The following is a 25,691-nucleotide window of genomic DNA, read 5'->3' as shown; positions in this document are numbered from 1 at the left end:
GCTTTCTCAGTGTCACAGAGAAGAGGCTGAGTTTTGGAGAGGAGTTGAGGGAATTCTGGATAAGCCTCTGGCATTTTCCAGTTCCCTGCTTAGGCGTCTTATTGGTATCTTAATAGTAGAGTGCTGGCTGGAAGCTGCTCTCCTTGGTGAAATCTGGGGGGCAGGAGGTGCTTCCAAGTGCTCCCAGATAATCACATGTAGCATGTGCAGGGAGGCTGGTCAGACACGCTCACTCAGGAATGAGTAAAAATGAGGGCACAGCTGAGGGAGACAGAGGGCAGCCATGGTGTTGGGGGGCATGAGACAGGGGCATTGGCAATAGCTGGCGCTGGTGCTCGTTACACAGATGGACGGCCCTGCTGGGAAGAGAGTCTTTTATCCAGAGGGATGACCTGAGGAAATCCGCAGAGTTGGGTTCTGAGAAGCTATGCGGCGTTGGGGGAGATCTACATGTTAGATCTCCCTTTCATAAAACATAAGTTTATTTTCTTTTAGTTCCGGCTTTTTCTTTTTTTTTTTTTTTTGGCCGGGGCCGGGTTTGAACCCACCACCTCTGGTATATGGGGCTGGTGCCCGTCTCCTTTAAGCCACAGGTGCCACCTTGGCATTTTCCTTTAACAATCAATTTGCCTTTGATTTTGAAAGTTGCTCACATACGGGGTTGTTGAATACATTAGACTGGGTGGGTTTAAGAGTGCACTTGAGCCAGGAGAAAAAAAACATCAAGGCCTCTTGCTGTTAGATGCTACTATTTTGAGGAACTCTAGTATCAACTATATTAATCTGGTCAGAGGGAAAAATAAGCAGAAGTGGGAGAGGAAAAAAAGCAACTTGTATTTTTAATGGAAAGCCTTAGCACCACATGATCAGTGCGGTTTATGGTTGCATTGAAATAGAATTTTTGAGAAGGCTGGCGTTTTCAACCTCTTACTTTATGATAAAAAAATATATCACAATAGCTGACTTAACACAGTACCTTCTGTTTGGCTGACGCCATTGTATGTGCTTTACAAGATCCTCCCTATATTTGAATATTGATTTGTATGTGCTTGACAATGCAGTAAGTGTAGACATCAGTATGGTCTGTGTTTTACAATTTGGGGAAGCTGAGGCACAGAGGTGCAGCTGGTTCGAGGTGACTAGCTAGGAATGTGGTGAAGCTGAGTTCCAAGCCCTGACAGTCTGGTTCTGAGTCTGTTCTGTCAATTACTGCTCGGTGTCCCCTGTCCACAGCCTGGGCTATTCCGTATTGCAATGACCTTTCATACAGGATCTGCCCAGTTTTCTTTGGAAGGGCCCATTCTCCTTCTTCATGATCATAAAATGCTGTATTTATTACTGCAACATCTGAAAGCTGATATCTTCTTTAATTCTATAGGAATTTTCACAGATCTAAGTGAAAAATTCCATAGGGTAGGGTCAGGCTTTAAGGGTAAATTTATTTATTTGGGCTGAAATTTCTTGGCCTTCATATTTTGGCTACAGTAAGGTCAATGTGTGTACTTCTGATTCTACATTAAATATGGGAAAGTCACCAGATGGCAGACCATGATGATCCACGTTAACTTCCATAGAGATATTAGTGAACTAAAAGTGCCATAATACTTAAGGTTTTCGAACATGTTCTCTGTGTGTGTGTGCAACTGTGAGATTTACAAACTAACAGCATGCTAACGTTCACTTGTGAAATGTCAAAAATCCTACTTACAAAATAGCCTTCTCATTAGAGAAAATATGGAAAAATTAAAGTATAAAGAAGGAAGTAAAGGTCATTTTATAGCCCTGCTCCGGGAGCTAACCACATTTGAATTATACTTTCCCTCTATATTTTCGTACAGGCACATTCCTAGGCTTACTATCTTAAAGCAATAGTTTGTGTAGTTAATATGTTACTGCCCTCAAAGTTACTTTTTAATCAGAGTGTAGAATACAGAATGTTTCACACGTGGGTCTTTGCTGGAGAAACCACAGCCCTGTAACCATTTAGAATGTTTCTTAGCTAGGCAGCCTCAAGCAGCCTCGTTTCCTCTCCCACTTCCTCCTGGTCCCTGGCAGGCCTGCTGGTCGGCCACTCCTGACATCTGACTCATTGCTGACATCTCTCCTCGGGCCTGCTCAAGGAGCCTGTTACTGAGCTCTGTTATTTTTTTTTTTTTCTTCCTAATTTCTCAGCTCTGTATTTTATTTTTCAACTGCTGAGACTCAGTCCTAATCGGCCCTTCAATCATTTCACGCTGTCAGCGTCGGTTTCTTGGCCTTGAGCTGTTTGTCCTTTTAGTCCACACTTTAAAAAGTCATTTTCTTTCCAGTGTTTGTGTATGGTTTCTTTCTTAGCAGAACTCCTCCAGGGGTCCACCTGCACATGACTTTCCAGGCCTGCCTATAACATTTTGTCATTCTTGGTGGTGTTTTCATTTACCTTGTCCACTCCACACCAGGCAGAGAGACACCTTGGTTCTTTATGATTGTGTTGTTAAAGGTAGATTGGACTGGCCCCTGAGAAAGCCTGAGATAGGGAGATTCTTTGCTGGCTCCAGCCTCTCTCCATTACATTTTTGACTCATAAGGGTTTTTCCCTTCTCTTTGTTAACCGGTATCATTCTTGCCCTGTAAGTCACGTTCATAATCAAAATATGAAAGGAGCTGATACGGTTTGTTTATACTTAAATGAATTTGAGGACAAATTTCTTTTATGTGATTAAGTATTGTAATGACATGAATCTTATGAAAGGGGATGGCAGTTTTTCATTTCTCAAAATAAAATGCCCTTATTTGAGGTTGCAGTAAGCTATGATGAAATGAAATTTCGGTATTTATTTACTTACTGCAATAGTCAATATAATAATGTCATTAACTATAGTCTTTGATAAAATACCCCCAATTTTTTCTTCTTTTTCTTTTTCTTTTTGAGATAGGGCCTTTTTCTGTCACCCAGGCTAGAGTATGCTGACATCATCATAGCTTAGTAAAACCTCAAACTCCTGGGCTCAAGCCATCCTCCTGCCTCAGCCTTCTAAGTCCCTGGGACTCTAAGCATGTGCTAACAGGCTCCATTATGTTTCTATTTTTTTGTAGAGACTAAGTCTCCCTCTTGCTCAGGCTGGTCTTAAACTCCTAGCCTCAAGCAGTTCTCCTCCCTCAGCCTCCCAAAGTGTTAGGATTACAAGTGTCAGCCACCATGCCCGAACACTTTAATTTAAAAAAAAAATATTTTTGGGAAGTATGGGAAAAATTGCTTGAAACCATAACAGTGAAAAAAGACAGGGAAGTGGGGGAAGAGGTTGGGTGGAGAGAAAGAAATAGCATAGTCAATAGAATATAATATCATCAACTATGTTCTTTGATAAAAATGCATTGTTTTTTGATAAGAAATGCATTGTGTGCAATTTTCATAAAAAAAAAATTCTGTTTTATCGTTTAGTCCCTGTTTCTTCTCAGCTACATGTGTCTAGTTACTGTATCCATCTTAGAATATAACCCCATAACCCCATAAAAGCCTTGAAGGTATTTTTTTGTTTGGTTGTTTTTTGTTTTCTTAAGAGACAGAGTTTTGCTCTGTCTCCCAGGCTGGAGTACAGTGGCATTATCATAGATCACTGCAGCCTGGAACTCCTGACCTCAAGCAAACCTCCTGCCTCCTCCTCCCAAGTCACTAGTATCACAGGCTTGAGCCACCACATCCGGCTGTTTTCTTGATACCCTAGAATCCTTACATCTGCTTAATGCCAGCTGTGCTGTGTACAGCCATAAATGTTTGCCTATTACATGACAGTGCTTTGGGATAAAGCAATCTTTCCTTGTATCTTTAGGGTTTTAGCTTTTTTCATTTGTTTGTTTAACCCAAATAATACTTTAGAATTTGACTAATACCAATGTCAGAAATCCATGTTTCAGTAACTGTTTACATTTGCAGGAGTGTCCAACCTTTTTTCTTCTTTGCCCCACATTGGATGAAGCGTTGCTGTGGGCCACATGTTAAATACACAAACACTAATGAAAGCTGATGAGCCCCCTCACCAAAAAGGACTATGTATAATTTTTGTGATATCCAACACTACAGATAAGCAAAACAGTCCTTAAGTAATCTGCATGTGGCCCCAGGGCCACAGGTTGGACACCCTGGAAAGATAATGCCACCCACTTGTCCACAAAGAGATGCCAATTGCAACTTGTGATGGTGAAGGCAATGGTTTGATTCCTTTTGGATCTGTACTTGTACTTGGCGCTAAGGCCTCCCCCTTGTTCCGGGTGCCAGAAAGGGAAGCCAGCCTGAGGCACATGGAATTGAGATGGGTGAGCTTCTGTGGGCATGTCTGGATCTTGCCTTGGCAAAGAAAAATGGCACAGGTTTTATGTTCCAGAGCTGGAGTTACATCTTCTGTGACCCTGGCATGTCTGTATACTTACCAGTCACCAATATTGTCCTTTTCCCTTGGGTCAGCCAAAGCTGGGAGGAGACAAGGGGAAGGGTTTTTGCTCAGATAGTCTCATGGGGCATGATGCAGTGTCCGCCTTTGTACATTGGATCTCCAGCGACTCTTCCTCTTAAAATTCTTTGATCCTGTAATTACAATGTGTTCTGTTGGCACCAGTTGTTAAATTATAAATTTGATAAGTTCAAATGAGCTCTGGTAGAGAATATGAGCTTTTCACTGGAGTGGAAAGATACTACATGATGAGATATAGTGGCCAGGCAACAACAGACGTTTATGGGACTTCTGCTGCCTGAAGGCAAGCCCGTAAATAAAGCAGAGGAGACGAGGCATTACCTTGTGAGTAATTATCTGTGAGCTTGCTTACCATGCTTTTGGAAAACAAGAATAGGAAATAAAGTGTTTTAAGTCTTTGCCTTTTATACACAACCTTTGTCTAATATCCCTGGATTTGTTTTCTTAATCATTTTGTATTGTCTTCCTGTTAGTGTATTTTAAACCAATGCAATAATGCAAGGAATTATTTTATTTACTCTGTTTATAAGAGCAAAAAAAAAATGCCAAATAAAAATGGAAATGTATTTGTAGTGGCGTCATAGTCTATGGGGTGGTATTTTTATTCTTGCTTGAGAGGCTAAGAATTGAATTTATGTACTAGTTCAGATTTGGAGTGGAGTTAAAGTAAATGGGGTTTATATATACCTAATTATTGATTCATATTAGATTCTCAATATCAGGATGTTTTCTATTGTATTAACAATGTTAAATACTTTGAATAAGGATTTTAGCACGTGGATTCTGCAATGGCAGCAGTTCTCCATTCTCCCAGGTAGCTAAAGAAAAAGGCAAGTCAGGATTATGGTGATCTGTGTGACAGCTTTACTCAAGTGGTTGGGTAGGAGGGCAAAGATTTGGCCTAGTTTCCTCTACTGTAATTGCGAAAGTGCGACAGGCATAATGACTCCTCAGCATTCCACCGGAATCTTGAGATTTCTCCAAACTCTTCTTTTTAGCCATGTAGTTCTGGCCTTAGGCTTCTTAGCATCTTTAGGTAAGGCCTACTTTTATAGCTATAGAAAATTGACTGTAACTGGAATGTCCCAGGGTAAATGCCCCGTCACGCCTTCCTTCTGGAAAGGCAGGATCCAGGTCCAAGGTTCCACCAGATTCCGCCAGGTTCCACCAGGCTTTGGCCTTGCCCAGATTCATCTCTGATTTTAAAGACTAGACTGCATGAGGAGGTATAGCGGTGAGGGAGGTGAGAACTGAGCCTGTGCAGGGCTGCCTTGCTGAACTTTGTTGGGGATTTAATATAGGGAAACACCAAGCCAGACTTCTCCAGCTGGTAAGTGAGAAAGTTATGGGAGCTGTTTGAGTGATGACTGAGGAGAAAGAAAGGTAATAATATTATAATTTGTATGCTTTCTGGCCTCATTGAATTAAATTCTCACCATAAATATGAAATAGCAGAGGAGTAAACAACGTTGCATTTGGGGACCTGTTCAAAAACAGGTAAACTCTTCAGATGTATTTGGAGCAGAACTGTAAATACTATGCTTAAGTCAAGTTGTATTATTATTATTATTGTTGTTATTATTATCATTGTCCCTTTCACTCTTAGGCTTTCTGTAGGTGTGATAGTCTGATAATCGCTTCCAAAAATAAAAAAGGTCCTAATTCCTGGAACCTGCGATCTTAATTTATTTGGAAAATGGTCTTTGCAGATGTGATTAAGTTCAGGATCTTGAGATGGGAGATTATCCTGGATTATCCAGTGGGGTCTACATGCAATTGCAGGTTTCTTTTTTGGAGGAAGAGTGGGATCTGACGCAGATAGAGAAGTATGTGAAGATGGAGGTAGAGTCTGGAGCCATGTGTCCATAGCAAAAGAACGCCAGTTGCACCAGATACTGCAAGAGATGGATCTCCTAGATCCTGATTTAGGATGGGAAAATAAAGTTTGTGGTAATTTGTTATTACGGGAGGAATTGTTAATGCAGGAGGAAAGAGAAATAAAAGTGAAATGGAAAGCAACTTGTTCAGGAGGGCTCTATCACCAAACTTGGTTTTCATGAAAGAGCCCCCCCTCTTTAATTAATTATTTATGCATGATATGCACTTGTAATACCAGCCTGGTTTAATTTAATTCTGATTATCAGATTAACTTTCCAAATGCAACCTTCTAGTTGTGTCATGCATATTTGTATTCACAATGAGACCATAAATTTGGGATTGTGTTTGGCCCGGGTATAATCATATTCCTATTGCTTGGCACATAGTAGGTTCTCAGTAAATATTTTCCAAATGAGTACATGCTTAAGAATGAGTATTTTCCAAGTCAGGGCTCCAATCTGCTTTTCTAGCTATGTTTCTTGCTGTTCTTTCTATGTTCTTGCCAGAGAAAGAATATCAAATTGGTGGGATATAAATAATAAATAACTACAGTTTCCTTTATGAATAATAACTGTCCAGACAACAGATGGTGTTGGAATAGACTGATTGTATAATAAATATAAATTGGAACATTTTTGTAACATCTCTTAGGAGAAAGAGGCAAAATTAGGACAAATCAAATGTACTGGGTATATTAAGGATTTATTTTAAATGTAATTAGTGTTATTAGGGTCAGTATAGAGGAAACCCAAGTGCGTCTTATGCTCACAATATTCTGAATTGACATTCAGTAAAGGAATGGACTACAAATATTGAAAACATTTTAAAATAAGCATTGAGACAAAAAGTTGATAGAAACTCTTTTTACAAATTAGAATTAAGTTATTAAGTGAATTCATAAACTTTCCCATCATCTGAAAGTAGTTTTCTGGTTGTGATGAGCTGAGTTTTGTACCCAAGTCAGTAATATCTTAGCTAAGATGATAAAATGATAAGGTGACTGATAATTGTTTCGCCAGTTTTTTATTCTGAAAATTTTAAGCACTTAGAAATGTTTTTTGCATTGGGTTAGTGAACACATGTAAATCTTACATCTGGATTCAAGGTTTTTTTTGAGACAGGATCTCACTTTGTTGTCCTGGATAGAGTGGCGAGGTGTCACAGCTCACAGCAACCTCAAAGTCTTGGGCTGAAGTGATTCTGTTGCCTCAGCCTCCCAAGGAGCTGGGACTATAGGTGCCCACTGCAATACCCAGCTATTTTTAGAGACAGGATCTCACTCTTGATCTCGCTCAGGCTGGTCTTGAACTAGAACAGTTTAAAATTCCGAAACTCAGGCCACACTCCAGACAAATTAACCTCAGTCTGCGCATGAGACATAGGCATCACTTTGGGTTGGGTGCTACTACATGTATCTCCGTAGGGGCAGATACGTTCCCGGTGACTCAGAGACTGGTGCAGAAGCTCTGCCAATCTAAATATCTGTAGATTGCATGAATTTAATCAATGGCTCCTGCAATTGTTGAGCAGATATCTGTTGAGTGTCTTGTGTATATTATTTGAGTGATGTCTTTGTCTATAGCTTTTCTTGAGGGCAAATGTTGTATCACCATGGATTTAGAAAACAAATCAATGGAGAACCACAGCTTTCTAATCCATAATGCATTTAGGTTCAAATGTATGCTCAGAGATGTAAGGGGAAATTTTGTTTTAGGATTTGTGTAAACATTGCTCAGAGAACCCAAAGGGCCTTGCTGTATGGTCCCCTGGGGTTCAGTGGGGCATTTTGAAAGAATACACACCTGAAGCTTGCTCTCCAGGGCGAGCTAGAGTAACTTCCATGCACGTAATCATCTCTCTGCTATCTTACAACAACAGGGTTATGTAACTCTGCTTTGGTAGAACATAAGGCATGATTGCAAAGCAATGTGGAAGATACACACTAGTTTTATTCTTTACTTCTTTATTATTTCTATCTTGAATTTCCTTTCTCTTTCACACACTGAAATTACTCATAGCTTTGATGACAGTTGTATAGGAAGTAATGCTGACCGGCGGTGAGAGTGTTGAAGTTTGAAAGGAAAGGTTTCTGCAAGGACAAGGAAAAAATCATGATATGAAGAAGTGACGTATGAAAGGTCTAGAAGACCCAAGAAGATTAGAGATGTGTGTCAAGGGAAAGAGCCAACAAGCTTTTCAAGGTACTCTTAATGGTGACAAAATTTGAGAAATAGTTTAACCATTCTTAATTTGTCTCTCTCATTGAATATTCTGTAAGCATCAATGTTCAATGTTGGGACATTTCCAGGAATTTGCCAAACAACACACACAAATCTAACCAAGAGATAGAATATAAATACTTTACAATGATACCTTATTGCCTTATTTCTTTTAGAACCAGAAGTTTAAATTGGCATGCTTGGTGAAAGGAAGAGTTCACTAAACTGGCTAAAACCAGCTACCTGTAATTGTAAGCAAGTATAATTCTCATGAACAACAAGAAAGGGTAACAAGAAGTATATTAACCAAAGTCACTGTTTAAATTTGACGTTTGGCGCAGGACTCTGACAATCTCTCTTAATTTATAATTTTAGACCTGGCCTTGTTGTTAACATTATCTAGATTCAGTGATGTAAAAATTCAATGGTGTTATTGTCCTGGTATTCTGAAAATTTGATACTTGTCCCCAGGGCTGAATGAAGAATGTGGATAAGTGGTTTGAGGAAAAAGAAAGAGAATTTTATGTTAATTTGCTGGCAAATGAGGAAGGTAGCAGACTCTCATCTTAGAGTACCATCATCCTTTTCAGCAGAAGGACAGAGCTTCTCATGAGAGCTTTCAGCTTTGGGCTGTTTAACTGTTTAACTGGAGCATCTCTGATAAAAGACAATCTTGGGACCTCTGTCAGGACAATCAGGTTGAGCCATCTCCCGTGGTTCAAAGAACACTCCCTTTCCCCTCTGACTAACTACTGGCCTTGGGCATAAATACAGCCTTTAATTCCTAAAAAGAGCCGGTAGTTTTTAAGGAGACAACTTGTAATACATTTTCCCCTTTGTCAGACCCTTACTTCTGTTACACCTGAATATTGTTTTCCTTTGTTTAAAAAAACCGTACAAGCAATACTTCATGTTTTCAGATGATGTCACCTTTACCTTGGAATCATAGATTTTTGTGTATAAGGACTTCTAATGTCATTTGTCTCTTTTCTTACGTGGAAAAGTGCATGTTGGAGAGATACAGCGACTGCTCAGGGTTACACATCCAGCGGCTGATGGGAGGAACGAAACCTAGAATCCCTGAGGAATGTCCTTCAGTGGAACGCCTGCTGCACACATCCTCCTTTCCCGGTGTTTTTATGACTATTATTGTAACAGTCTTATAATGAAGCTCTACAAAGTGTAGTATCTATATGACGCTTTGTGCGTGGTTTGAGTATTTTCATTCCATTGTCATTACAGTGAAAAAGGCGAGTTTCTCACAGGAACTCTAACTTTGGAGATGTGAAGAGTGAGCAAGCTCAGAAACCACCCACAGTGTGCACAGCAAGCTCTTTACAGACCATCAGGGATTGGTTTTTAAGAGTTTGGTGGTTCCATATACTAGTGACTATTCAGTGGCTCATTATCTTAAACCCCGTTTTATACCTGGTGATGTAGGTTCTAATGGTGATGTTTGACTTGTCCTCTCTCAACTCACTGGGGTCATCTAACCTTTAAGGTTGTTCAGAAAGCAGAAATAACATTCCTTACCTCGTTTACTTCTAAGGAGACGTTGACTACTTTGGCCACAGATCACTACGTTTTCAACTATGATAGGAAAACTGACCACTGTACAAGATGGGAGAAACCTTCTCTCCCACTTCTGTCACCATTCAGTAACTCTTCCAGAATGCTGCCAGGGAAGACTCAAGTCTGACACTTGATATAATGAATCCAAGTGTCTGACCCCAGTGACACCAACTAGGCTTTTTGGTGGATTTGTCTTATACATTAAGCAGAAATAAGAGCTGCTATTTAAAATGATCCTGGCCCCTTATCGGTCGGTTCTTATACGTGATTCAGTTGTTCCTCCAGTTGTGAGCAGGTATGGAGCAGGGTGTCTGGAGTGAGGTGGCTATTGGCTGACCTTGGAGGTGGGAGTGGGCCTGGAATTGGTAGCTATTTGCTGGCTGCACAGTTCATCACAGGGACATCAGGAGGGGAGTTGCTTATGTGGATCCCAAGAAACAAGGTGTGAGGAAGAACAATGAAGATGTTTCGTATTCCTTCTGAGATATTCTCTAATCATCTCTTAGGGTAAGGAACCAGTGCATTTCCTTGCTTTCTATCTATTTATATATAAACTCGAGAGAAGGCAGGTGGCTATATTACATGAGATGCTCCAGAGAGAAATGCCCATCATTTTTAGATTTTGGTGGTAATTTCTCTTGTGGGCTTTCCAGATTATGGCACCAGTTAGGGGAATGTTAAAGCTCCTTGAGTGCCTACATGTTTGTTAGTTCAGTGTCAGACTGGACTAACCTTCATCTTGCCACCCACCCTCTTAATTAGAGGCTATCAGGGGAAGGCATTAGCCACCTGGGCAAGCCAATGGGCATTGCCTGGGGCCTGAGTCCTGCTCTCGCACTTAGAGTGAGAGAGTGGGCAAGTTACTTCACCACTTTTCCTTCTGTTTCTTAACTGACTTATTGGGATAGTAAGGTTGTAAGGAGTAAATGCAAAAAGTACCTTTGCAAATGTTTGAGTCCTGGCTGATGGTGAGAGCTTAGTAAAGGCAAACTGCTGGTACCATTTCATTGTCACCCTGTTCTCTCGTGGCTCTTTTGCTCTTTCACTAGCAATTTTGTCAAAATATTTTAAATGAGGAGTAGAAGTGATACTTTATGAAAATAAAATTTGTGAATTATAGATACACACTCAATTGACTGCACTTAATATGTGATCATGAACTGATGTTATAAACATCAGGGATTGAGAGTTTAACTCTTAGGGAATGTGTCTGTTGAAGGGCTAAGTCTATACTACGTATACAGTTGACCCTCAGTATCTGTGGGGAATTGGGTCAGTGACACCCACAATTCCCGAGGCGACCAAATCCCTGATGTAAGATGGTATAGTGCCAACTCTGCATCTCCTCCTGTATACACTACATCATCTCTAGATTAGTGATAATATCGAATACCGAGCCTGTACATCCCTGCACTTGCATGGACTCAACTCAGTGCATGACAAATGCAAGTTTTCCTTTTTGGGACTTTGTGAAAAAGTTTTTGTTTCTGAGTATGTTCAGTCCATGCTTGGGTGAATCTATGAATGTGAAAGCTGGAAGTACAGAGGGCCGACTGTATACATAATCTTTTCATTTAGTCATGTTACAGAAAAATATTTCCCTACATTTTTTGTAATTTCCCAGACCTTAGAATTTTGAAGTATAGACAGATACCATGTTCACATGATATGCTGCCTCGATTTACAAGGAAGGGAGTGGGTCAGAGAGATGAAGTGGCGTTTCAGGATTATGAATGCCATTAACGAGAGAGGACAGGAGGACTTAGGTCATTGATATGTATTCCTCCACATGTACCTCCCGCCTTGCTAATGTCTTACATGACTTTACTTCAATATTGGATGGTTGTAATAATGAGAATGTCACTGAATACTTTTGATGTAGATAAAAATAGTTAATTGAAATTTTAGGACTGTTTATAAAATACCTCAATAAAGCATATTTCTTTAACGATGGACAGATTAAAAGCTTGAGGCAGAGTTGGGAAGAAGCTCAAAACAGATGAGTGACTGTCACCTCCAAAGGGAGGACGTGTATGTGCATCCCTTGGGTGCCTGTGTCCCTCTGTGGGTCTAGTCTAGAGGTCCAGAAAATTACATCGGAGCCACTACCTTTGAAACATTCCCTATTTTGTCATTTAGTTGAACAGATATAGGATAATATTTCCACTTTTCTACATTTTGATGGTATTAAATTTAAAATAGAGTAAAAATAATGTCAAAGTATGGGAACATTTGCAAGGCTGGGGAAGTCTGATGCTGTACAGTAAACTTTCAGATGTGAAGTGAGTTGTGACTCTTGATTTTGACTGTAGTCTTCTCCGTAGATACTATAAAAGAGAGTTAACTCATGGTGCATTAATTCAAAATAAGCAAATAGTAAAAATAAAAGAGGGAAAAGAATGGAAGTAATCTAATCTGGTCATTTAAGACATTAAATGTCATGTCTTAAATGTCAGTTGAGATGGGAGAAGTTGCAATGAGAGAGACATCATGAGCTTAGAACCGTGTGACTCATGTTGACTAACAATAGTTAAGGCACGCAACACACTTCAGAAATTTAGGAAATGATTTTAGATTAAATATTGTGATTTTCTTTACTGAGTCCTTCCTATAAACAGGAAAAACACTTGTGAAATAAACCTGGAACCAAAATGCTTTAAAATTTAAACACCTTCATACGGGACATTACTTTGGGTACTCTGTTTAAGAATTTTTTTTTTTTTTTCCTTTTTTGGCTTGACTGTTTTTTTCCTAGGAAGCAAGCTGCAGAAGTTTTTTGACTTGGGGAAAAAATGAAATTAACAAGGGAAATTGGAACTGGATATTTGTATTCAATTTCCATGTGATATGCAAATTTGTAGCAAATAAAATTATGTATGTTTTTAAGTACTGAATGAAGGGTAAGATGAAGCATAATAAAATATTCTTATTAACATTTATGTGAAAGCATGTTTTTAAAGAAAAATTACTTCTCCTATTTTGAAAGTCCTGTAAACGTTACGAAATGACTCACTGGTGTATTTGAAAGAAGCTAGGCAGGAAGTAGGGAGAGACGGAAGCTGCAGCCTGGTCTGCAGACAACCCAGTTCTATTGCCAGAGAAGGCTCACCTCTCTCAGTCCCAGTTCCTTCATCTGTGAAATAAAACAACTCGACTAGATGATCTAAGGATTCCTTTATTCTCTGAAAATCTGTCATTGTTAATCATTTGAGAATTCAGAGATCAATATGGGCCAAGAACTTGAAAGCTTTATTGAGGATATTAACAGGAGCCGGATTTTGAAGGAAATACAAGGTTTGGTTTTTCAGAAAGAGACCATTCCACTTAGAAGTAGAGTAGGAACAAAGACATTATTGGAAAGAGCATTCTCATAATTCATTGCCTCATTCTTAGAAAAGCAAAGTTGTTTCCTACAGGTGGATTGAGTGAGGAATTGGCTCTGCAGGGTTGGGACAGTCATTTCAAGCAGACATTTTCAAGCAGCTAGAGCTGCACTGAATTGAATTACACTGTTGTGGTGAATGTGAAGTGTGTATATCAGGGGCCTGCTTAGGCACGGAACTTAACACAGTTTACACTTCTATGCAGGACAGACTAGGAGGGGGTACGTATGGTGAACAATGTGAGGGGAGCAGTGGTGTATCAGTTAAGCTGGGTGTGGGAAGGAAGGGACTGACATACGGGCTGCGGGGGAACTGGAGGGTCCCTGAGACAGGGAGGAGGTCAGTGGTGGTTCAGAAGGGGCATCTGAATGAGATCTTCGTGATTTGAGTTAATAAGGCTGAGGCTGTGACAATGGTAGCGCAAGCTGTTGTGTGGTGGAGAGTCAGGGTGGCGCGCAGTTAGCAAGAATGTGTGAGAGGTGGGGTTGCGATGGGGGAGGGAGAACACAGGTGTTTAAAGTTGAAGAGTAATGATTGCAGAGGGCAGAGGGAGAAAATCTGAGTCAGGAGGGGAGGAGAGGATGTTTGTGTGTGCCCCTTGTAGTGATTATGAAACTTGTTTCTGAAACCAGCTTTGTCACTGTCACCTGCTCTGGCTGTGAGCGTAGTCGCTTCTCAGAGCAGCTTTTGTGTTCTCTGAGGAGGAATGGAGGTGAATCAGAATTGCACTAGCTCAGGACTTCTCAGGACTTCCCAGTGCTGCTCTCTCTAAAGGGTACTTTGGAAATTTGTGGGCGCATTTTATGACTTTATGTTGTCTCATTGTTTGCTGGACAGGTTCCAGTTGTGTCAGATGGCCCTGCAGTGCCAAGACACACCCGCCAAACAAAGAATTTTCTGGTGTCCTACATGACTTTGGAATGACCTTATTGGCATTCCTGAAGGATGTCACACACAGTTCAATCTCACCTCTGCTTTTGTTCCACAAACCACGTGTCCCTTTGTCCTTTTGTTTTCTGTATTTCTCATGGGGAATGTTTTCTGATCTTATTTTTTTTCCAAATCTGAACTTACTCTTATGTGTAAATAGATAGAAACAGTTGACCACGTCATTTCATGTCTTTTAGTATCCAGGCATTATTAAAGTACATATTTTATTTTAAATTATTTTTATTTCTCCTGAATGGTATGATAAAAGACATATGCATACATATACATGCAATGATGTGCAGGTAAACTATCAGAATTTCACTTCAAAATGGTAACAAAGGTGACAGTTATAAAGTATATTTTATGTTAAGGGCCCCTAAGTCTTTTAAGGTAGAGAATCCCTTAACCAGAGGGTCTCCAAGGCTTCTACCTGCTGATATCTCTGAAAGTCTGTCTCTCTAGGACTGCTGTGATTGAAAAGAGTAGGTTTTTTTTTTTTTTTTTCTTTTTTCCTGGAAGTACTTAACACTGGGAAATGTTATAAACTGACTTCAGGTTGGGAATTAGGGAGAAATCAGCTACTTCTTGTGAATCCAGGAAGGATTCAGGAAGCTGACATCTGCCTGGAAAGGAGGAACGTAATGGGCCTCTGTGGAGAGCTGGATTCCAGGTGATGCCAGGCAGGGACTGAGGGGAGAAGGCTGCTCTGGTTTGGCAGTGGAGAATCAGGTAGTGGGTGGTTCAGTGAAGTGGGGAAAGGGTGGTATAAAAAAATCGGAGTTATGTCTTCACACATTTTTTAGTTAATTCTAGATGGGTCTCCTTTAATGGGGTCTAGCTCTTTGATGGGAGTCTAACTCCATTTCCCAAGCTGGAGTAGGGCAATCACAATGCACTACAACCTTGAACTCCTGGGTTCAAGCCATCCTCCTGCCTCAGCTGCCTGAGTAATGCATGCCTGGCTGGTTCTTTTTTTGATGTGAAATACAGGGTGGCTGGTGAAGTCTGTGTGCAATTTAAAATAGTTTAACATAGTAAATCGCATAAGAACTTTATGTCCACCCTGTATGTAGGCTCAGAGGTAATTTAGCTACCCATCAACATATCCCTCTCTTGGGGCAGTTTATTTTGCTTTTAAGTTATGAGAGAGTACTATAATCTACCGTTGGTGTTAATATTCTCTACCCAAATGCAGGAAAATGTTACCTGTGATATATGGTCTTCCTTTTTAACAGGTACACTGTTGCCACTTAAGTTTTGAATTTGGGAGTTTATCTTCTGCTTGTAAGCTTGTGTAACATGTTAGAAAACATTTAAAATATTAAAACTTCCTGGGACGGCTGACACCTACCACGTGAGAAAGTAGGAATGGCAAAATATTGAGACATTCATGAAGCTATAATATACCATTTCCTACACTTGTTTGTTTATTATGTTGATTTTATTTTATTTTTTATTGTTGGGGATTCATTGAGGGTACAATAAGCCAGGTTACACTGATTGCATTTGTTAGGTAAAGTGCCTCTTGCAATCATGTCTTGCCCCCAGAAGGTGTGGCACACACCAAGGCCCCACCCCTCTCCCTCCTTGTTGATCTTAGACCAGAGAAAGTTTGAATTTGATATCTAACATGAACAATTCTGAGGGGATATTATGGAGTTGAAATTAAGGGGCGTTTTCATAAAAACTGGTTCTGTTTCTGTCTAGAAAAACCTGCTTCATGGGAACATAAGTACTTGATGAGAAAATGTAGACAAAGAATGAAAGGATAAATAGACACAAAGTCAAATGTAAAGAAAAAAAATTGTTACTGTGATTTCTACTTGCAATTGTAGTGGAGACTAGGGCGCCAAAATTGTTACAGCGAGTGCATTTCAAGTAGGCTTTATAATATTCGTTCACTCTGGAAAATTAAGGTAAGACTGAAAAGTACAAATATGAAAACAACAAATTTCTCATACATCCCAGTGCCAGAAGATGTATTGTTAGCATTTTGTGTGCATGTTACTTTAGCCTTTTTTATCTGTTGCTCTTTAAAAAGTGCTTGCTTGTTAGAAGCAAGGCACAGTGGCTGGAATAGCGAGTCTGCAGAGCAGAGTAAGGCATGGACCTGCTCTCGAGGAGCACCCAGCTTGCAGCATAGCCACACATGTAATTGTTTTATTTTTCTGGACTTGAGACAGTCACATTGTTTTTTCATTTTGAGTCATAATCCTTGTTTCTTGGGCACCTAATTTGGCCCTTTATGTAAATTATTTCCAGTCCTCCTAATGGCTGTGCAAGGTAGACATTGTACATTTTACAAATAAAGAAATGTTTGCCCAGGGTTCTGTCTTCAGGGCAGGGCTGTTGGAGTCCAGGACTTGTAATTCTCCCTGTAGTGCTGGACTCTGTCAGTAAAGAGATCCTGTTACTAGCTATGGAGGCATTTACTGAGGGAACCAGAAAAGCAGTTTGCAGCATGGTACAGTGTGCAGACAGCCTGGGGACGTGGCGTTTGCTGCTGTGGTGTGGGGGTTGGGGAGAGCATGGGGGCTGTTAGACATGGCGGGACCCAGGCAGATAAGGCTCTTGATGAAGGGAAATGCCTGGGTTGCAGTGGGCTCTCATGTCAGTACTGTTGGACAAGAATAGGGTTCTTGGAAGGGAGAGGTGGGACGAGAACCTGAGAAGGAGCAGGAAGCAGAGCTAGGGCAGAGTTCATGGGGTCTTGAAGGTCAGACTGGAGAACGTGGGGTCCAGATGTACCAGGAAGCTCCTCTACTGACTCCTCGTAGAGCTTAGAAAGATTAATAGGATGATGAGATGTGCTGAGTCCAGGGAATATTTTTACACATTTTTCAGCGACTACTTGGATGAGCTGATGGTTTGGGGAACTGATGGTTGAAGGTGCTACATTTATACCACACATGGGCTGCGTCATTGCAGGGATAACCTTCTTCAATAAAAAAGGTCATTCTGAAATAAATGACAGCCAGAAACAGTGGGTTTACATCATGTCCTGGCTCAGGAAACACATTTACCCTATCTCTGGAAAAGGACTACTTAGGGAGATGAATATAAACAAGACCAGAGAAGCTTGTTGGGTGATAATCCCAGAAGCGTGGCAGGTGGTGCCTGGGTACTTCAGATATCTGTGGCATTTCTAAGTTGCAGATTTTCTTGCATTTCCAAGGGTATGTGGACCGAGGGAGGAGAGCGTTGGGAACTGTTGTCCGCCTCTTTCTTCGCTTTCCATTTTCATTTCCTTTTGTGGTGTATGTCCTTCCTGCTCCTTGATGTAAAGGACACCAACTGTGCTGTCTTCCCTCACTTTTCCGTGGCTCCATTGTTTCCTAACCCCTCTCTCCCTTCTGGTTTTTGAACTCTATGGAACGTGCATATTTCTAAGTGCCCAGTAACCTTTCTCCTCTAGGCCGTGAGCCCAGGCAGATATTACCAGCCTTCTGGTCTTGGCCAGGAGCCGGCTAGGAACCACTGAGTCTGGTGTCAGTTTCTCTCTGCTCTCTATGTATGCATGGCCGTCTGCTCGGCAGGTCCTGCCCGACGAGGAAAGCCAATGCCCTGCTGGACCCTGTGGATCTCAATAGATGTTTCCTAAAGAGTTTATTATTCATGGCAGAAGAGAATCCTTTCATGGCAGGACTTCCTCTTTAGGTACCTGTGAATCCAAATCAGTAGAACCTCTGTAAGTGGACTGTCTAAGGGACTAGAACAAAGTAGTCACCACATGGAGGTAGTCGACGGTAGTACTGATATGTACATGTGGTGCATATCCGGCCTATGAAAATTAGATCAACTTACAGAGATGGTCGATGTGGGGAGGTGGTCAACTACGGAGGTTCTACTGCATATATCCTTTTTCTTTTTGTATAAACATGGTTGATGCCTGACTCATTACTGGTTGTTTTAGTTATTTTAAGTTTTTAAGTACTTGGTGCGGAAGGCATTTACAAAATATGTAGGGAGCTTCTAGCTTATGGGCCAAAGAGGGGTTGTTCTGTCTATCCCTGAAAAGTATTAAGAGATATCATTGTTCTGAAAATGTCACCATGATTTTCGAAAACATTGACCAGTAGAGCCCACAAGATGGGGATGTTATTCCATGGGGGGCGGGGGTGGGTAGGCGAGGGCTCTTTTCTTTTGGAAAAATTAAGGCAGTGTGGTATTCCTCACTTTCCAGAGTGGGAAGATAGTTTATTTCTTTTTGGTCAAAAACTAAGTAGTAAAAATGAATTTATACAGTGATAATTTATTATAATTTATAAGTGCTTCAATATTGTGAAATTTATTGACATCAACTACTTTCCCCATTCTGTCTGGGAGTTTGGACTTGTTCTTCGTAACAAAGGAATACTTGACCCTGGATCTACAACTGTGCTCCACGCCCGATTTAAAGGGGGGGAAAGAACAGGAAATCGGCCTCTAGCAGCGACAGGAGAAAAGAATGGTGTTCCCAGATGGCAAGGACTCATAAGCTGGCTTGTGAGATGAGATACACACACGTGAAATGATTAGGGAGTGCGGTTTGTAACTGTATTGTGTTTGTTTTTATCCTGTACCCTGTGTCTGCCTGTATATGGGTATAATCAGGATGTTTCATCAGGATGTAAATCAGTTGATAATAAGGTGCCTTGTGAGAGAATTAGCTGGCGAGGAAGGAAGCAGGCGCCAGAGTCAGGTTGGAAGGCCCCACAGTGGGGCCCCAGGATGAAGCCGAAGCACGCGGAGAGGGCTGGGCGTTGCTGGTGAGGGCAGTGGCACAAGCAAATTAGTCAGGGCTTCAAAGGGGGGTTGGTGAGGGCACTGTATACAGCTGGTCCTTCATGTCAGAACCCTTAGATACGGAAGGCAGACTGAGCATCTAATCATCTGCGCAGTTGGGGATCTGGGGGGAGGGAGGGTTTCTGGAACCAGTCCCTATGGATCCCTAGAAAGGCCAGTATTGCAATAGCGGTGTGCTTGAACACTGTCATCCTTAGGGCTGCCCAGCATCTGAGCACTCATTCTGGTGCGAGGAGGGGGGATTCCCTACTTCCTGAGCTTTGCTGGCAGGCAGAGCTCTCTTCCCCTCTACCGTCCTCCCCACACACTGAAACACAGGCCAGCGCCTGGCACTCCAGCTTTGGTGGCCTGAGCATCATCGTTCACTGTGCCATGGTGCTCCTGGACCCCGCTGTGACACGATTGGGGGGCACTATTCCTGGCTGCTGGGCAGTCTGGGAGCCAACCAGTAAGCTTTTAATAAAATTCTTTTCCATTTTTTTCAGGGTTTATTTCTGTAGCTTGTAATTAAAAGCCCCGTTAGAAACAAATCGGGTGCTTTACACATCATCGGGTGCTTTCCTCTGTGTCAAGAAAGTTGCATACGTTCTATGTACATAATCTCATTCTCGTCTCATCACAACTGGAAAGGGGATAACATTGTTGGGTTCCAATTCACAGGTGAAAAAACTGAAATTCAGAGAGGCTAGGTAGGGTAGTGAAGGTCATACAGCTGATAGGTAAAGCTGGGACGTGATCCAGGCCTTTCTGATATGGAGCCTGTGATCGTAACGTCTCCTGCTCTGCTGTGTGTTATTAACCACAGGTGTGCATTTTGGAGTATTATTATGAAAGGATTTTTTTTCAATACACAGTGGAGGCAAAATTTGGCTCTTTTGATCATCAAAATAGGATTTGACAGGTGTAGATTGTCGTTGGTTAGAAGGCGGAGTGAGAGCCTTGGTCTACTGTGCTGTGTTGCGTTGGTGCTGATGGACAGGCAGAGTGCAGATCCTGAAGACAAACAGGTCACTAGAAGAGGCCAAGTGGAACGTGAAGAGTGGGAGGGAAGGAGGACATCACACTCCTGTCAGGGGCCCAGGCTGTTAGGAGGTCTGTGTGGCACATCAGTAAGTTTTCACATGGCTGGGCATTTGCGAGGAACGGTCTGTACCCAAACATCCGCACGGGGTGCCTTCCACCCCTGCTTTATTCAGGTGTCTGTTCACACGTCATCAGAGAGGTCATCCCTTCCAGCTGTATCAACCCCCGTTCGCTCCCCAGCCGTTCTCACCGCCTGACGGGTGAGACATCTTTTTATTTTCTGTCCCCCTTGTACTTCAGGAGACTTGGTTTTGCTCACTGTGGAATCCCGTGTTTAGAAGGTGTCTGATGCATACTAGATGCTCAATACATGATTTTGACTAAATGAATGTGAGGAAACTAAGGCTTGGAGAGTTTTAGATAACTTGCCTGAGATTTCATGGAAAACGATGAAACCAGGTTTCAAAATGTAGTCTCTGTGACTCCTAACACACCCCTTTCCCCAGTGTCCCTCTGCCTGGAAAATGCCTACGTTTGTACACAATTTGGGTAAGAAGCATCTCCTGGGATTTTTAAATTGGGGGGGGGAATATTAATTGCTAATCCATCTTTCCTAATTTAAAAATGTGGAAATAACCAAGATTCATGGAGGGAAAGTGACTTGATCAAAGTAATTCCACTATTTACTGGTGGAGGAAGGACCAGAATCAGGCCACCCGGCTTCCCAGGTCAGTCCTAGCCCCCTCCGCCCATCACTTTCTTATTGATGAAGCAAGCCCTATTTTGATACAGAATTCACATACCAATTGTTGGTGATGGGTTTGAAATAGAAATTCATGTGGCTTTAGTGCCGTAATATTAATGCAGTAAAGCAGAGGCTGTGAACTTAAATGCCCACAGGGACTGGCAGAGAGTATAACTTTCAAATGGGCAGGTGAAGACTGTGGCAAACAGGGAGGTATAAGCCCTTTCAAAGGGGTCAGCCCCGCGACACCTGCTGACTGCTCAAAGAGATGTGTTCCATGAGAACAATATGGTAGACCAATCTAAAATGTTTGGAACACCATGCTGGCCAAACAAAGCACTTCTGTCTTTCTGATTGCCCCTGTAGACTTCTAGTTTGTGATTGCTGCAGTCTGAGTGTTATCAGCCCTTTTTTTTCCTGAAAGGAGTAAATTTTAGTAAGTGGGAACACGGTGGTGTATATATGAAGTGGTATCATTGTGGTTAATGGTCTTTAGACTAGCCAAAGGATCGGTGGGTTGGGCTGCCAAAGTTCACAGGGGGAAAATAATTATCAATAAAAGAGTATTTACTGCCTGTCTTTATTACCCTGGTGATAAAGCTGAAGAGTAATGTGTTTTCTCTGTCATAATACCATCTGTCCTAATGGAGGATACTTGGTTATGCTATTTCCTGACTGGGAGTCAGGAAACCTTCTTAGAGGTTTGGTGTATCTATTAACTACTTAGATGTTACTGGGCAAATCACCCGATTTTTCTGCGCTGCTCTATTCATATGTGAATAATTAAAGGCTGGGCTTTATGAGGTCTGGGAAATAAAGGACATGGAGAATTTTGTGGAGGACTTGAACCTGGTGTTTTATCTGCATTGTCAGAGGAAGGGATGGGATGGTTGGTGTCTATCGCAGCTGTCTTTGAGCACATCGATAGCCGTGTATTTGCTGTTCTTCCTCTGGTGAGCCAGCTGTGAAGATCAGATAGGTTGAGCATGTTTGGCCTCTGTGATCTTTAGTGGCCTGTCAGCTCTAAATGCATTATAACTTGAGTGACCATTTCTGAGGCGATTTCAAAACCTTTTATCACACAGGGCTCTGGGGCCACATGGCCTTGACTGCTTCCTGGCTTTCTTGGTCATGTTGGTTTATTTTTTTCAGCCTCAGTTTCCTCACCTCTACTATGGGGTAATAAGGATCACTACCTCACCATCATCTTGGTATGATAATTCTTCCTGGCAAATCATCAAATGTTCCCTTTATTTTTATAATGAGCAACTGGGCAGTATAAATACTAAAATTGTAATTAATGTTGATATATAAAATGCAGCATGAGAATTTTCCCCTTTCCCAACAGATTTAGGCATTTAAAGCTCTTATTTGGAATTAAGATGTGTGCGTGAGTAAGAGCTAATAGTACTGTTCCTCAGTTACACATTCAGTTTAGCCCAGTGGGCCTGTGTTTGAGCAGAATCAATTGCTTAAGGTGCAGAGACCAGTGAATCTTGCATCAGATGAATATGAGCTGTGGGTTCCGAATTTCAAGCAAACAGCTAACTTTGCACTTGTGGTTGGACTGTCACACCTGTGCAGCTTGGCCCGATGAAGTGCTAGAAGGCTTGCCCAGGAGCATCACTAGAAGGTGACCATCTGACTGCAGCTTTGCTGAGAGCATTCTCACCGTTTTATGTCCCAGCACAATTGAAGCTATAGTCAAACTTCTGCAGCACACTTAACCTATGTTGATCAAGAAAAGAGTGAAAAAGAAAGAATGTACACACTTTGCTTTGAACTTCTTTTGACAATAATTAATGATCTTTAAAAATGTTCATGGCATATGCCTAAGATCCTCTCATGGCACACCCATGTGCTGTGGCACACTGTTTGAAAAGCACTTCCGTAGAGGGAAGCATTTATTTCACGAGACGATGCTTTAGTAGTGTTCACTGCCTAATGTGAAGGACCGCTGCCCTGGAAGAACAAAACACCTCTCCAGATCCATATTGGAGCATAATTTAAGGCGAGAGGATGACAACAGGCAAATTGCACCCACTTGGGAAGGAGAGTGTAGGTTTACCCTTGAGTGTCTCTTCCCCGGAGCTGAGAGGGAGGCAGCATGCCCTGACGGGCCCTTCTTGCCTGGCTGCCATCGCTGCTGAAAGAGCAGCCTGTCCTCCTCTGCTGCACTTTTCTCTTCTGCCATATTTGTATTCACATGCACTACCCCTCACAGCTTGCTATTTCTGCCTTTGCTTTCTGTAAAACCATTAAAAAAATATTTTACAGCTTTTACATGGAATAGTAAGTATGCGCAATGGTTTTTAATCATTTGGTATCTAGCAAGAGGCCTTAGGAGGCAGCTAAGCCCCCAGAGAGCTGCAGCTTGCACGGATCTTGGGAGGAGCTCTTGGTTGCAAGGCTTCTGTGTTCTTTGGGTGTGTGTGTGACAACACCAGGCAGGGACAACAGTGTCACCTGGGAAACAGAGGCCACAGATGACTGCTCGGTGGACTTGCAGCCAGCTCGAAACAGTTGTGGGATCTGAACAAAACTGCAGGAAAATTGTTTGCTGGGTGAGCTGGTGGGATAAAGAGGTTGGGACGGGCAGAGGGGTGGGGAAAGGGATGGCTGCCCTGCTCCTTATGCTGTTGTCAAGGAAGAGTTTGGAGGCAAGAAATGGATCTCACCTTGCTGCCAATTTGGGTCACAGATAGTCACAGCTGGAAATCTCCTTAGAAGAGAACATCTTGTTCTCAAGCCCCTGGTTCCACAGCTGAGGAGACTGCAGCGTGCTGGGGCGGAGTGGCTGGCCCAAGGTCAGGTAGCTGCCTGGTGACATCGACCGGGAAGTCAGTTCTGCGGACTCCCTGCTGGCTTCGGGTCTCAGCCCTGGCAAGCAGGGGCCTTCACTTTTCCCAATAAAGAGAAAAGTGGTGTGTAGTTATTAAACAAAATTGGGGAAAAGAAACAGTAGACAAAACAAAATCATCCATAATACTACTATCAAAGCAACTGCTATTACTATTTATATTTATCGTCCCACATAGTAACAATTTTTTTAAATTAGCAAACAAATTATCCATATTTTGTGTCCCACTTAAAAAAGAGGTTCTCACCATGTTGCTCAGGCTGGACTTGAAATGCTGGGCCCAAATGCTCATCCTGCCTCAGCCTCCTGAGCAGCCGGGACTGCAGGTGCACCCATCACGCCTTGTGTCTTCCATTTTTAAAAAAGTTTCCATTACTTCTGCCCCACTCACACCAAAGTAGTTTTGTTGTCCAGTACCCCTGAATATTAAGGAACATTAATATAAGGTGTCTTAACCATAACTAGTTTTTTATAGCTTTAATGTGGATTCACCATTGAGATTCTTTTGTTATTTGTAAGGAGTTTATGTCCTCTTTTTCTCCTTCTCCTACTACTCCTCCTCTTTTTCTTCGTGGTTCAGTTTTTATTTAATGCACTTAACAAGAGAGCCAGTGTTTACCTTTATGATGATTCTTTATTTTGGTTCCAGACATGCAACTTCCTTCACACCACACACACACACACACACACACACAGATTCCTTTTCCCTAAATTTGTTTGCTGTAAGTTCTCTTTCACTCCTGTAGTTTTAACTCTCATGTATATGCTAATGATACCAGAATTATCCTCCAGCCAGTAACTGTGTCTTGAGCTCTATCTGGATTTTGAAATGCCTGGATCAGTTCCTCTCTAAGTTGACTGAGCATAGGAGTCACCTGGGGATCTTGTTAAGATGCAGATTTGAGTCCAGCACATCCGGAGAGGGGTCTGAGAGCCTGCCTTTCTGACAAGAACGATGCCTGATGCTTTGGTCCGTGGAACACACTATGAGTAGTAATGGTTTCCCCAGGGTGCCTCAAATTCAGCAGGTCCAAACTAATGGCATCACATTCTCTGTTGAACTGGCTCTTTTGGTCTCTCTTCCCTTTTCTAGTTAATGAGTTTACCATCTCCCCTTCTGTCCAAGAACAAACTGTGGGATCATCTTTGTTTCCTCTGTTTCCTTCACATGGTACTTTAGTCCCTGAGACATTGGACTATTGGGAAAAGCTCTTGAATCGGTTCTGTTTCCCGCCAGTGCCCTCTGGGTTCAGATCTATCGTCTCTCAGGGATCTGCTTAGTCCAGGGTGTCTTGGCCTCGGGCTGTCTGAGAATTTATGCTTCTTAAGAGTTATCTTTCTAAAACACTAACATGATAGCAACATTTGTCTATTCAAAAACTTTCCAAGGTTGCCTCACCCGCATTCCAGGTTTCTCAATTTGACAAGCAAGGCCCTGCAGCCTTTGGCCTCAGTGTCTCCTCCACCCCCCAAGGGTTGTGCCTCCTTGGAAATGAGCAGTCTGCCTGTGTCACTCCCCCATGGTTCTCCAGAGTCACAGTCCACGTGTCTCTATCTTTGTGCAAACGGCTGCCCTTGCCTTGAACGCCTTCCTAGTCACTTTCTGTCCAGCGGACCCCTGTTCAGCTTGTAAGAGCCAGCTCATAGGACTTCTGTGAAGCCTCACATCTCCTGACTGGAGCTCGTGACTTCCTTAATCTCTGCTTTCATCACAGTTACCACTTAGAATATTGTTTTGGAGTTGCCTTCTAAATTATAGGCCTAACGTCTCTGAACTATATCTGCATTCTGTCTTTTAGAATGGTATGGGGTAAAGTAGGTTTTCAGTAAGTATTTGCTGAGTCAATG

The 25,691-nt window shown here is 42.0% G+C and overlaps 1 protein-coding gene across 5 annotated transcripts in view; it reads left to right on the top strand.

The window, feature by feature from the left end:
* Positions 1 to 25,691, top strand: part of ARHGAP18 (Rho GTPase activating protein 18) — a 182,439-nt gene that overhangs the window by 78,919 nt on the left and 77,829 nt on the right. The window lies entirely within an intron of this gene.

This window comes from Nycticebus coucang, chromosome 5 (genome assembly GCF_027406575.1).
Source record: "Nycticebus coucang isolate mNycCou1 chromosome 5, mNycCou1.pri, whole genome shotgun sequence".
Lineage (NCBI taxonomy): Eukaryota > Metazoa > Chordata > Mammalia > Primates > Lorisidae > Nycticebus > Nycticebus coucang.
Note: the sequence above shows the minus strand (reverse complement) of the source record. Positions and strands in the feature narration are given on the sequence as shown.